The following is a 12,987-nucleotide window of genomic DNA, read 5'->3' on the forward strand; positions in this document are numbered from 1 at the left end:
CCCTCTGTCGAAACACTCGGCATTGCTGCTCCCTAAGGTGAGCTTCTCCTCATAGGCAATTCCGCTCTTATCCGGTCACGTTTGTGTGCCCGAATTTCGCAAGGCAACCTCCATGGGACATGGAAAAGACTCGAGAAGAGAGCTCGCTCACGGGAGAGAGAAGCCAAGGAGACCACGAGAGTGCTGAGAGTGGGACAGCGCTGAATAGGCGGGAGAAGCCTGCGCGTATAAACGGAGATATATATCCAATTGCAACGAAGGAACGTGCCAAAGATCGAGAACAATGGCAGAAATGCTAGTACCGTGCACTTCGGGACCAACGCATCACCGGAAGACAACCGCCAAACATCGAAAGAGTCGCGATGCTCCGCAACCTACGTGCAAAGCGGTCGCACACCGGGTAAGGGAGTGACAGCCCCAAGCATAGCTGGGCGAGGCGCTCACTCCGCTCTTTAATATCTCGTTAATACCGCCAAGGAAATGGCACAAGCACACACACACAAGCATCCTCGGAAGAGGACAGTTCGAGTGACAGGTCAAATCCAAGAGTTCCGAAGACTACCTCCAGGAACAATCGGGAACAAGACCGATTACAAGTCGTCGAGTCTGTTACTGGGCGAACACGAGATGCACACAGGAAATCGATCAGCCCTCACAATGGCCCAAGGCCAGAGATCGGACTGCTACGATTTACCCCAACAATCATCGTGCCACTCTTCGCAGAGAGGTGATAGACGCCAACGAGCCCGCGCATAGCAATCGAGGTGTAAAAAGGGCGTTGAAGGCAGGAAGCCTGGACGAAAGAGGCTACGAGGTCACCTCGAAGCGGTCTAAGAATCGGGCGCACTTGGGGCGACTACCAGTGCCAACCCCTTATCCCGCGGTGCGTCCGACACACAGAAATTTCCAAGGCGGCCAAGGAGCCTCCCCGCATAGCAATCGGGGTGTGAGGTTACGGATGCAGCATTGATAGCAATCGAGGTGTGAGGCGAAGGATGCAGAAGTGAGAGCCGAGGGATGTAGCAGAGATAGCAATCGGGGTGTGTGATGCAGAAGAGATAGCAATCGAGGTGTGCGGTGGGAAGGGCCCAGCAGCCAGAATGCATGAAGCGACGGATGAAGCAGTGATGACAACTGGGCTGTGAGGAGAGGAGGGATGCAGCCAAGAAAGCAATCAGGGCTCGAGGCAAGGGATGCATCAAGGATAGCAATCATGTTGTGAGGCGAGATTCCAAAGGCTAAACGTGAGAGGCTGCAGGGTCGACTCAGAGAGGTCTATGCATGTGAGAGGCTGAAAGCAAGGTCGACTCGGAGCGGTCTATGCATCGGGCGCGCTTGGGGCGACTACCAGTGCCAACCCCTTATCCCGCGACGCGTCCGACAAAGAGAACGTTCCAAGGCGGCAGAGGAGGTTACCAGCCGAAGGATGCAGTAGCAATAACAGGTATAGTTCCGCGGCGGCCGAGAAGACTCACCGCATAGGAATCGGGATGCGAGGCGAGGGATGCGGCGGGAAGGCCCCGACGGCTAAACGGAAGAGGCTGCAGGGCCGCCTCGGAATGGTCCAAGCATCGGATGCGATTGGGACGACTACCAGTGCCAACCCCTTATCCCGCGATGCGTCCGATACACAGATAGTTCCAAGGCGGCCGAGGAGCCTCACCGCATATCAATCGGGGTGCGAGGCGAGGGATGGGGCGGGAAGGCCCCAACGGCTAGACGGAAGAGGCTTCAGGGCCACCTCGGAATGGTCCAAGCATCGGACGCGCTTGGGGCGACTGCCAGTGCCAACCCCTTATCCCGCGATGCGTCCGATACACAGATGGTTCCAAGGCGGCCGAGGAGCCTCACCGCATAGCAATCGGGGGTGCGAGGCGAGGGATGGGGCGGGAAGGCCCCAACGGCTAGACGGAAGAGGCTTCAGGGCCGCCTAGGAATGGTCCAAGCATCGGACACGCTTGGGGCGACTACCAGTGACAGCCCCCTATCCCGCGATGCGTCCGATACGAAGATGGTTCCAAGGCGGCCGAGGAGCCTCACCGCATAGCAATCGGGGTGCGAGGTGGGGGATGCGGCGAGATGGCCCCAACGGCTAGACGGAAGAGGCCACAGGGCCGCGTCAGAATAGTCCAAGCATCGGACGCGCTTGGGGCGACTACCAGTGACAACCCCTTATCCCGCGATGCGTCCGATACGAAGATAGTTCCAAGGCGGCCGAGGAGCCTCACCGCATAGCAATCGGGGTGCGAGGTGGGGGATGCGGCGAGATGGCCCCAACGGCTAGACGGAAGAGGCTGCAGGGCCGCCTCGGAATAGTCCAAGCATCGGACGCGCTTGGGGCGACTACCAGTGACAACCCCTTATCCCGCGATGCGTCCGATACGAAGATAGTTCCAAGGCGGCCGAAGAGCCTCACCGCATAGCAATCGGGGTGCGAGGTGGGGGATGCGGCGAGATGGCCCCAACGGCTAGACGGAAGAGGCCACAGGGCCGCCTCGGAATAGTCCAAGCATCGGACGCGCTTGGGGCGACTACCAGTGACAACCCCTTATCCCGCGATGCGTCCGATACGAAGATAGTTCCCAGGCGGCCGAGGAGCCTCACCGCATAGCAATCGGGGTGCGAGGCGAGGGATGCGGCGAGATGGCCCCAAAGGCTAGACGGAAGAGGCTGCAGGGCTGCCTCGGAATAGTCCAAGCATCGGACGCGCTTGGGGCGACTACCACTGCCAACCCCTTATCCCGCGATGCGTCCGATACACAGATAGTTCCGAGGCGGCCGAGGAGGTGGGGGATGCGGCGAGATGGCCCCAACGGCTAGACGGAAGAGGCTGCAGGGCCGCCTCGGAATAGTCCAAGCATCGGACGCGCTTGGGGCGACTACCAGTGACAACCCCTTATCCCGCGATGCGTCCGATACACAGATAGTTCCGAGGCGGCCAAGGAGCCTCACCGCATAGCAATCGTGGTGCGAGGTGGGGGATGCGGCGAGATGGCCCCAACGGCTAGACGGAAGAGGCTGCAGGGCCGCCTCGGAATGGTCCAAGCATCGGATGCGCTTGGGGCGACTACCACTGCCAACCCCTTATCCCGCGATGCGTCCGATACACAGATAGTTCCAAGGCGGCCGAGGAGCCTCACAGCATAGCAATCAGGGTGCGAGGCGAGGGATGCGGCGAGAAAGCCCCAACGGCTAGAGGGAAGAGGCTTCAGGTCCGCCTCGGAATGGTCCAAGCATCGGACGCGCTTGGGGCGACTACCAGTGACAACCCCTTATCCCGCGACGCGTCCGATACACAGATAGTTCCAAGGCGGCCGAGGAGCCTCACCGCATAGCAATCGGGGTGCGAGGCGAGGGATGCGGCGAGAAGGACCCAACGGCTACACGGAAGAGGCTTCGGGGCCGCCTCGGAATGGTCCAAGCATCGGACGCGCTTGGGGCGACTACCAGTGACAACCCCTTATCCCGCGACGCGTCCGATACACAGATAGTTCCAAGGCGGCCGAGGAGCCTCACCGCATAGCAATCGGGGTGCGAGGCGAAGGATGCGGCGAGAAGGACCCAACGGCTAGACGGAAGAGGCTTCGGGGCCGCCTCGGAATGGTCCAAGCATCGGACGCGCTTGGGGCGACTACCAGTGACAACCCCTTATCCCGCGACGCGTCCGATACACAGATAGTTCCAAGGCGGCCGAGGAGCCTCACCGCATAGCAATCGGGGTGCGAGGCGAGGGATGCGGCGAGAAGGACCCAACGGCTAGACGGAAGAGGCTTCGGGTCCGCCTCGGAATGGTCCAAGCATCGGACGCGCTTGGGGCGACTACCAGTGACAACCCCTTATCCCGCGACGCGTCCGATACACAGATAGTTCCAAGGCGGCCGAGGAGCCTCACCGCATAGCAATCGGGGTGCGAGGCGAGGGATGCGGCGAGAAGGACCCAACGGCTAGACGGAAGAGGCTTCGGGTCCGCCTCGGAATGGTCCAAGCATCGGACGCGCTTGGGGCGACTACCAGTGACAACCCCTTATCCCGCGACGCGTCCGATACACAGATAGTTCCAAGGCGGCTGAGGAGCCTCACCGCATAGCAATCGGGGTGCGAGGCGAGGGATGCGGCGAGAAGGACCCAACGGCTAGACGGAAGAGGCTTCGGGTCCGCCTCGGAATGGTCCAAGCATCGGACGCGCTTGGGGCGACTACCAGTGACAACCCCTTATCCCGCGACGCGTCCGATACACAGATAGTTCCAAGGCGGCCGAGGAGCCTCACCGCATAGCAATCGGGGTGCGAGGCGAGGGATGCGGCGAGAAGGACCCAACGGCTAGACGGAAGAGGCTTCGGGGCCACCTCGGAATGGTCCAAGCATCGGACGCGCTTGGGGCGACTACCAGTGACAACCCCTTATCCCGCGACGCGTCCGATACACAGATAGTTCCGAGGCGGCCGAGGAGCCTCACCGCATAGCAATCGGGGTGCGAGGCGAAGGATGCGGCGAGAAGGACCCAACGGCTAGACGGAAGAGGCTTCGGGTCCGCCTCGGAATGGTCCAAGCATCGGACGCGCTTGGGGCGACTACCAGTGACAACCCCTTATCCCGCGACGCGTCCGATACACAGATAGTTCCAAGGCGGCCGAGGAGCCTCACCGCATAGCAATCGGGGTGCGAGGCGAGGGATGCGGCGAGAAGGACCCAACGGCTAGACGGAAGAGGCTTCAGGGCCGCCTCGGAATGGTCCAAGCATCGAACGCGCTTGGGGCGACTACCAGTGACAACCCCTTATCCCGCGACGCGTCCGATACACAGATAGTTCCGAGGCGGCCGAGGAGCCTCACCGCATAGCAATCGGGGTGCGAGGCGAGGGATGCGGCGAGAAGGACCCAACGGCTAGACGGAAGAGGCTTCAGGGCCGCCTCGGAATGGTCCAAGCATCGGACGCGCTTGGGGCGACTACCAGTGACAACCCCTTATCCCGCGACGCGTCCGATACACAGATAGTTCCGAGGCGGCCGAGGAGCCTCACCGCATAGCAATCGGGGTGCGAGGCGAGGGATGCGGCGAGAAGGACCCAACGGCTAGACGGAAGAGGCTTCAGGGCCGCCTCGGAATGGTCCAAGCATCGGACGCGCTTGGGGCGACTACCAATGACAACCCCTTATCCCGCGACGCGTCCGATACACAGATAGTTCCGAGGCGGCCGAGGAGCCTCACCGCATAGCAATCGGGGTGCGAGGCGAGGGATGCGGCGAGAAGGACCCAACGGCTAGACGAAAGAGGCTTCAGGGCCGCCTCGGAATGGTCCAAGCATCGGACGCGCTTGGGGCGACTACCAGTGACAACCCCTTATCCCGCGACGCGTCCGATACACAGATAGTTCCGAGGCGGCCGAGGAGCCTCACCGCATAGCAATCGGGGTGCGAGGCGAGGGATGCGGCGAGAAGGACCCAACGGCTAGACGGAAGAGGCTTCAGGGCCGCCTCGGAATGGTCCAAGCATCGGACGCGCTTGGGGCGACTACCGTTGCCAACCCCTTATCCCGCGATGCGTCTGATACACAGATAGTTCCGAGGCGGCCGAGGAGCCTCACCGCATAGCAATCGGGTTGCGAGGCAGATTATTGGGAAGGGAACCCCCTGGGATGCGGCTCAAGCAGTGCCCAAAGGGACTGGAATGCGGAATCACATCGAGAGACCCAAATGCTATACGAGGGCTCAAATCGAATTATCGATTTGGCCACGACATGGACGCATCGGAACGACTACCTTTGCCGAACCACTCGCAATTGCATCCATACCGAAACCAATAGACATTTCCGTTAGAGCCCTCGCATAGCATTCGGGAATCTCGCATGCCCCTCTAAATCGACCAATGCTGGCGCTCAATGAAAATCCGAGCGCTACCACCGTTCGAGCGCCAGCATTGGTCGAGTTAGAGGGGCACGGGGGAGAATGCTCCAGTCAACACCTCCCCTATATAAGTTATTTGTCCGATTCTCGCACAACCGTAGTCTGCCTCGTCGAATCAAACAACGGTCCCAGATTCCGACTTCCGTTCCGTAGAGACCCAAAAGCTAGATGGAGGCTCGCAAGAAAGAGAGTCGGCGCATAGCAATCGGGTTTCTCGAACGTTTAGGGACCGAGCTCACTTGCGGATAGGGCAAAATCCGCCAAGCAACCCAAAAGCTAGACGGGGGCTCGAATCGAATCGCCTAGGCGGCCACAACAACGACGTGTTGGATCGACTACCAGTGCCAAACCATTCAGCAAGACTAGTCTGTGTCGAGGCCGGATAGAGATTCTCAGAGAGCGCCCGCATAGCATTTAGGAGACCTGCCGCGTCCCTCACACTCGACAAATGGTGGTGCACGTTTATAAATCCGAGCGATCCCAACCCTTTCAAGCACCAACATCGGTCGAGATAGAGGGGCACGGAGGGGGCTGCGTGAGACAACACAGTCCCCTATATAAGTTATTTGTCCGATTCTCACACATCCGAAGAATGGTCATCAAATCGGACAACAGCCCAAACTTCCGACTTCGGTCCCAGAAAGCCCAAGAGCTATCTAAAACGTTCATGGCCGGAACTCGATCGCGGCTATACCAGTCCGCCAAGCAACCCAAAAGCTAGACTGGAGCTCTAGTCGAATCACCTCTGTGGCCATTGCAAGGACGTGTTGGAGCGACTACCATTGCCGAACCATTCCGCAGGTCGAGTCCATACCAAGGCCGCATAGAGATTCACGATGAGCTCCTGCATAGCAATCAGGAGACTTGCCGTGTCCATCACAATCGATAAATCCTGGTGCAAGATTTTTGCATCCGAGCGCTCCAACCAGTCGAGCACCAGCATCAATCGACATAAACGGGCACGGGGGGAGGATGCTCGAGAACACTACCTCCCCTATATAAGTTATTTGTCCGATTCTCAAGCAGCCGAAGTCTGGTCATCGAATCGGGTCAAAGACCACAACTTCCGACTTTACCCACAATGCAAGTCATCGAATCGAACATCGGCCCCCGAGTCGGACTCCATGCGTATGTCAGGTCATCGGACCCAAATTCCGCCTTCCTGCGCATGGCGGGCCATCAATATCAACTCGGTCATCGGACCCAAACTCCGCCTTTTTGCGTATGGCACGCCTTCAAATCGGTCATCGGACCCAAATTCCGCCTTCCTGTGCATGGCGGGCCATCAACATCAACTCGGTCATCGGACCCAAATTCCGCCTTTCTGCGCATGGCACGCCATCAACTCGGTCATCGGACCCAAATTCCGCCTTCCTGCGCATGGCAGGTCATCGGACACAAATTCAGACCTCGCCAATATGCCTACGTATCGAATCGGTCATCGGACCCAACTTCCGACTTCATCCATACTGTAGGGTCTTTGAGGTTGGCGCGGTGCGCTCAACCCAGGGAGTCGACCCATCGAAGCATACACCTCCCCTATATAAGCTATTTGTCCGATTCCCACACCTGTGTAGTTTGCACCTCTGACCAGGACATCGACCCCAACTTCCGAACTCGACTGCAACGACGGCACCAGCGCCTTGGTGCGCACCTTGCGACGCACAGTCCCAACATTCGCCTTCCTGCACATGGCAGGTCATCGGACCCAAATTCCGACCTCGCGAGTATGCCTACATATCGAATCGGTCATCGGACCCAACTTCCGATTTCATCCATACCGTAGGGTCTTTGAGGTTGGCGCGGTGCGCTCAACCCGGGGAGTCGACCCAACGAAGCATACACCTCCCCTATATAAGCTATTTGTCCGATTCCCACACCTGTGTAGTTTGCACCTCCGATCAAGACATCGACCCCAACTTCCGAACTCGCCTCCAACGACCGAACCAGCGCCTTGGTGCGCACCTTGCAACGCACAGTGCCAACATTCGCCTTCCTGCACGTGGCAGGTCATCGGACCCAAATTCCGACCTCGCGAGTATGCCTACATATCGAATCGGTCATCGGACCCAACTTCCGACTTCATCCATACCGTAGGGTCTTTGAGGTTGGCGCGGTGCGCTCAACCCGGGGAGTCGACCCAACGAAGCATACACCTCCCCTATATAAGCTATTTGTCCGATTCCCACACCTGTGTAGCTTGCACCTCCGATCAGGACATCGACCCCAACTTCCGAACTCGACTAAAAAGACCGCACCAGCGCCTTGGTGTGCACCTTGCAACGCACAGTGCCAACATTCGCCTTCCTGCACATGGCAGGTCATCGGACCCAAATTCCGACCTCATGAGCATACCTACTAATCGAATCGGTCATCGGACCCAACTTCCGACTTCATCCATACCGTAGGGTCTTTGAGGTTGGCGCGGTGCGCTCAACCTGGGGAGTCGACCCATCGAAGCATACACCTCCCCTATATAAGCTATTTGTCCGATTCCGACACCTGTGTAGTTTGCACCTCCGCTCAGGACATCGACCCCAACTTCCGAACTCGCCTGCAACGACCGAACCAGCGCCTTGGTGCGCACCAAAAGTGCGCACTTTTGGAGGGCACTTTTGTGCGCTCCAAAGGTGCGCACTTTTGGAGGGCACTTTTCTGCGCTCCAAAGGTGCGCACTTTTGGAGGGCACTTTTTGGAGGGCACTTTTCTGCGCTCCAAAGGTGCGCACTTTTGGAGGGCACTTTTTGGAGGGCACTTTTCTGCGCTCCAAAGGTGCGCACTTTTGGAGGGCACTTTTTGGAGGGCACTTTTCTGCGCTCCAAAGGTGCGCACTTTTGGAGGGCACTTTTTGGAGGGCACTTTTCTGCGCTCCAAAGGTGCGCACTTTTGGAGGGCACTTTTTGGAGGGCACTTTTCTGCGCTCCAAAGGTGCGCACTTTTGGAGGGCACTTTTTGGAGGGCACTTTTCTGCGCTCCAAAGGTGCGCACTTTTGGAGGGCACTTTTTGGAGGGCACTTTTCTGCGCTCCAAAGGTGCGCACTTTTGGAGGGCACTTTTTGGAGGGCACTTTTCTGCGCTCCAAAGGTGCGCACTTTTGGAGGGCACTTTTTGGAGGGCACTTTTCTGCACTCCAAAGGTGCGCACTTTTGGAGGGCACTTTTTGGAGGGCACTTTTGTGCGCTCCAAAGGTGCGCACTTTTGGAGGGCACTTTTGTGCACTCCAAAGGTGCGCACTTTTGGAGGGCACTTTTCCTGCGCTCCAAAGGTGCACACCTAGGTGAGCACCTTCGACCACACCTTGTAGCACACCAAACTCTGACTTTCGACTTCATCCGCAATGCAGGGTCTTTGAGGTTGGCGCAATGCCAGGGGAGTCGACCCATCAAACCCAACACCTCCCCTATATAAGCTATTTGTCTGATTCTCATACATGCGTAGCCTGCAGGAGCAATTAGGACATCGACCCCAACTTTCGGCTTCTAAACGAAAACAAGGTCTTTGAGGTTGGTGTAATGCGAACAACTAGGGGAGTCAACCCATCAAACCCAACACCTCCCCTATATAAGCTATTTGTCTGATTCTCATACATGTGTAGTCTACAGGAGCAATTAGGACATCGACCCCAACTTTTGACTTCTTAACGAAAACAAGGTCTTTGAGGTTGACGTAATGCGCACAACCAGGGGAGTCGACCCATCAAACCCAACACCTCCCCTATATAAGCTATTTGTCCGATTCTCATACATGTGTAGCCTGCAGGAGCCATTAGGACATTGACCCCAACTTTTGACTTCTTAACGAAAACAAGGTCTTTGAGGTTGGCGTAATGCGCACAACCAAGGGAGTTGACCCATCAAACCCAACACCTCCCCTATATAAGCTATTTGTCTGATTCTCATACATGTGTAGCCTGCAACAACGATTAGGACATCCACCCCAACTTCTGAATTCGTCTGCGTTGACCGCACCAAAGGTGCACGCCTTGGTGCTCACCAAAATCCGACTTCCGACTTCTTCTGCTATGCGGGGTCTTTGAGGTTGGCGCAGTGCGCACAACCAGGGGAGTCAACCCACCGAATGCAACACCTCCCCTATATAAGCTATTTGTCTGATTCTCATACATGCGTAGACTGCAGCAATGATTAGGACATCCACCCCAACTTTTGACTTCTTAAACAAGACAGGGTCTTTGAAGTTGGTGCAGTGCACACAACCAGGGGAGTCGACCCATCAAACGCAACACCTCCCCTATATAAAGCTATTTGTCCGATTCTCATACGTGTAGTCTGCAGCAGCGATTAGGACATCGACCCCAACTTCCGAATTCGTTTGCATTGACCGCACCAAAGGTGCACGCCTTGGTGTGCACCCTGGAGTGCACTTTGGTGCTCACCTCGGTGCACACTTTGGTGTGCACCTCGGTGTGCACCAAAGGTGCGCACCTTGGAGCGCACCAAAGGTGTACACTTTGGAGCGCACCACATAGGGTCTTTGAGAGGTTGGCGCAGTGCGCACACCAAGGTGGGTGTTGAGGTGCGTGCCGAGGTGGGTGGGTGCTAGGGTGCGCTCCATGGTGGGTGCCAGGGTGGGTGCGTGCTAGGGTGGATTCCAAAGAGGGTCATAGGGTGGGTGCCAAGGTGGGTTGGTGATATAGTGGGTTCAAAGGTGGGTACTAGGGTGGGTTCCAAGGTGGGTCACAAGTTGGGTGCCAGGATGCGTGGGTGTTAGGTTGGGTGCCAAGGTGGGCTCCTGCGTGGGTGGGTGCTAGGGTGGGTTTCAAGGTGGACGCGAGGGCGGGTGCCAAGGTGGGTAACAAGTTGGGTGTTAGGATGGGTGAGTGCTAGAGTGGGTGCCAAGGTGGGTGGGTGCTAAGGTGGATGCCAAGGTGGTTCACAGGGTGGGTGGGTTCTAGGGTGAGTTCCAAGGTGGGTCACAGGTTCAGTGCTAGGGTGGGTGTCAAGGCGGGTGTCGAGGTGCCTGGGTGCTAGGGTGTGGATGCCAATGTGGGTCATAGGGTGGGTACTAGGGTGGGCTGCAATGTGGGTGCCAAGGTGGGTAACATGCTCGGTGGGTTCTAAATTGGGTGCCAGGGTGGGTGTGCACCCACCTTGCCCGAGGTGGGTGCCAAGGTGCCAGTGTGGGTGGGTGCTAAGGTGGATGCCAAGGTGGGTGAGAAGGTGGGTGATAGGTTGAGTGGTAGGATGGGTGGGTGCCAAGATGGGTCACAGGGTGGGTGCAAGGGTGGGTAGGTGCTAGGGTTGGTGTCAGGGTGGGTGGGTGCTAGGTTGGGTTCCAAGGTGGGTGCGAGGGTGAGTGTCAAGGTGGGTCACAGGTTAGGTGCTAGGATGGGTGAGTGCTAGGGTGCAAAGGTGCCAGGGTGGGTGCTAGGATGGGTCGATGCTAGGGTGAGTGGCAAGGTGGGTCCACAAGTGTCAAGGTGGGTGCCGAGGTGGGTGCCAAGTCGGCGACTGCTATGGTGGATGCCAAGGTGGGTCACGGGGTGGGTGCCAAGTTGCTAGGTTGGGTTCCAAGGTGGGTGCCAACGTGGGTGCTAGGGTGCGTGGGTTAAAGGGTGTGTCACAACGTGGGTGCCAGGATGGGTGCGCACCCACACTGGCCAAGACGGGTGCGGGTGCAAGGTTGGGTTCCAAGCCCGGTCACAGGCTGGGTGCTAGGATGGGTGGGTGCCAAGGTGGGCACCAGGGTGGGTGCACCCACCCTGGCCAAGGTGGGTCACGGGGTGGGTCCTAGGGTGGGTAACGGGGTGGGTACTAAGGTGCGTGCCAAGGTGGGTCATAGGGTGGGTGCCAAGGTGGGCACCAGGGTGGGTGTGCACCAACCCTAGCCAGGGTAGGTCACGGGGTGGTTGTCGGGGTGGGCGTCAAGGAGCCAAGGTGGGTGGCAAGTAGCCAAGTTGCGTGCCAAGGTGGGTGTCGGGGTGGGTGCCAAGGATCCAAGGTGGGTGCCAAGGAACCAAGGTGGGTGTCTGGGTGGGTGCCGAGGTGGGAGCCAGGGTGGGTCCCAAGGTGAGTGCAAAGGTGGGTGCCAGGGTCAAGGTGAGTGCCAATGTGGGTTCCAAGGTGCCAGGGTCAGGGTGAGTGCCAATGTGGGTTCAAAGGTGCTAAGTTGGGTGCGAGGTTGGGTGCGAGGGTGGGTGGGTGCCAAGGTGTGCTAGGTGGAAGCCCGGGTGGGTCGGCATCCCATGGGTGTCGAGTTGGGTGCCTGATGGGTGCTTCTTGTCAAGTTTTAGTCGTCGGGACTCATTTCGAGCCTTAGAGGTCGTTTCTTGTCCGGTTGCCCTGTCTTCGACCTGGGAACCCAATTTTGGTCCTCGGGTCCCATTTTTTTTTGTCTCGCATCCCACTTTTGGCCTGTGGCCTTTTCGGGGTCGATTCTCGTTTTGGGCATCAGAGCATGTTTCTTCTCCTAAAACCCAATATTTGTTTATTAAGTCTCGGAACACATTTTTGTTCTCGTGGACCCATCATGGGTCTTGGAACGCATTTGTGGTCCTTGGGTCCCATTTTGCATCCCGAAACTTGTGTTTTGGTGCTTGATCCCTATTTTGGGTGCCCACCTTGCACCAAGTGCGCACCCGGGGCAAACCGAGCGCGTTGGTGCACCGGGGCAAGATCGAGCGTGCACCCGAGGCGCCCCGAACATGCACCAAGGTGCACTCGGCCCACATGTGAGCGCAGGTCGTTGCGCCCGAGGTGGTGTGTGGGCACCGCGTTGCAGACGGGACACTGCACGCACACGACGCCCCCTCCAGGTGCACGCACGTAGGCCGGGCCGGGTGCACACCCGACGCCCTAGCAAGGTGCGCGCACCCGGGCAGGGCTCACACTTGGCGAACGGGGCGCACTTCGCGAGGGAGGGTGTGCACCTCGACGGGGGTGGGTGGCCGGGGTGGATTCGCACGTGGGTCGCGGTTTGCTAAGTACACACTGCGACAAGCTCATAACGGGTGCGATCATACCAGCGTTAGTGCACCGGATCCCATCAGAACTCCGCAGTTAAGCGCGCTTGGGCCGGAGTAGTACTGGGATGGGTGACCTCCCGGGAAGTCCCGGTGTTGCACCCT

At 58.3% G+C, this 12,987-nt stretch overlaps 1 non-coding gene across 1 annotated transcript; it reads left to right on the forward strand.

The window, feature by feature from the left end:
* The first annotated feature begins 12,868 nt into the window (after nucleotides 1–12,868).
* LOC131861442 (5S ribosomal RNA) lies at nucleotides 12,869–12,987 on the forward strand. The gene has a single exon (XR_009360516.1). It is a non-coding gene; the product is annotated as a 5S ribosomal RNA (ribosomal RNA).

Source organism: Cryptomeria japonica, unplaced genomic scaffold (assembly GCF_030272615.1).
Source record: "Cryptomeria japonica unplaced genomic scaffold, Sugi_1.0 HiC_scaffold_26, whole genome shotgun sequence".
In the NCBI taxonomy this organism is placed as follows: Eukaryota; Viridiplantae; Streptophyta; class Pinopsida; order Cupressales; family Cupressaceae; genus Cryptomeria; species Cryptomeria japonica.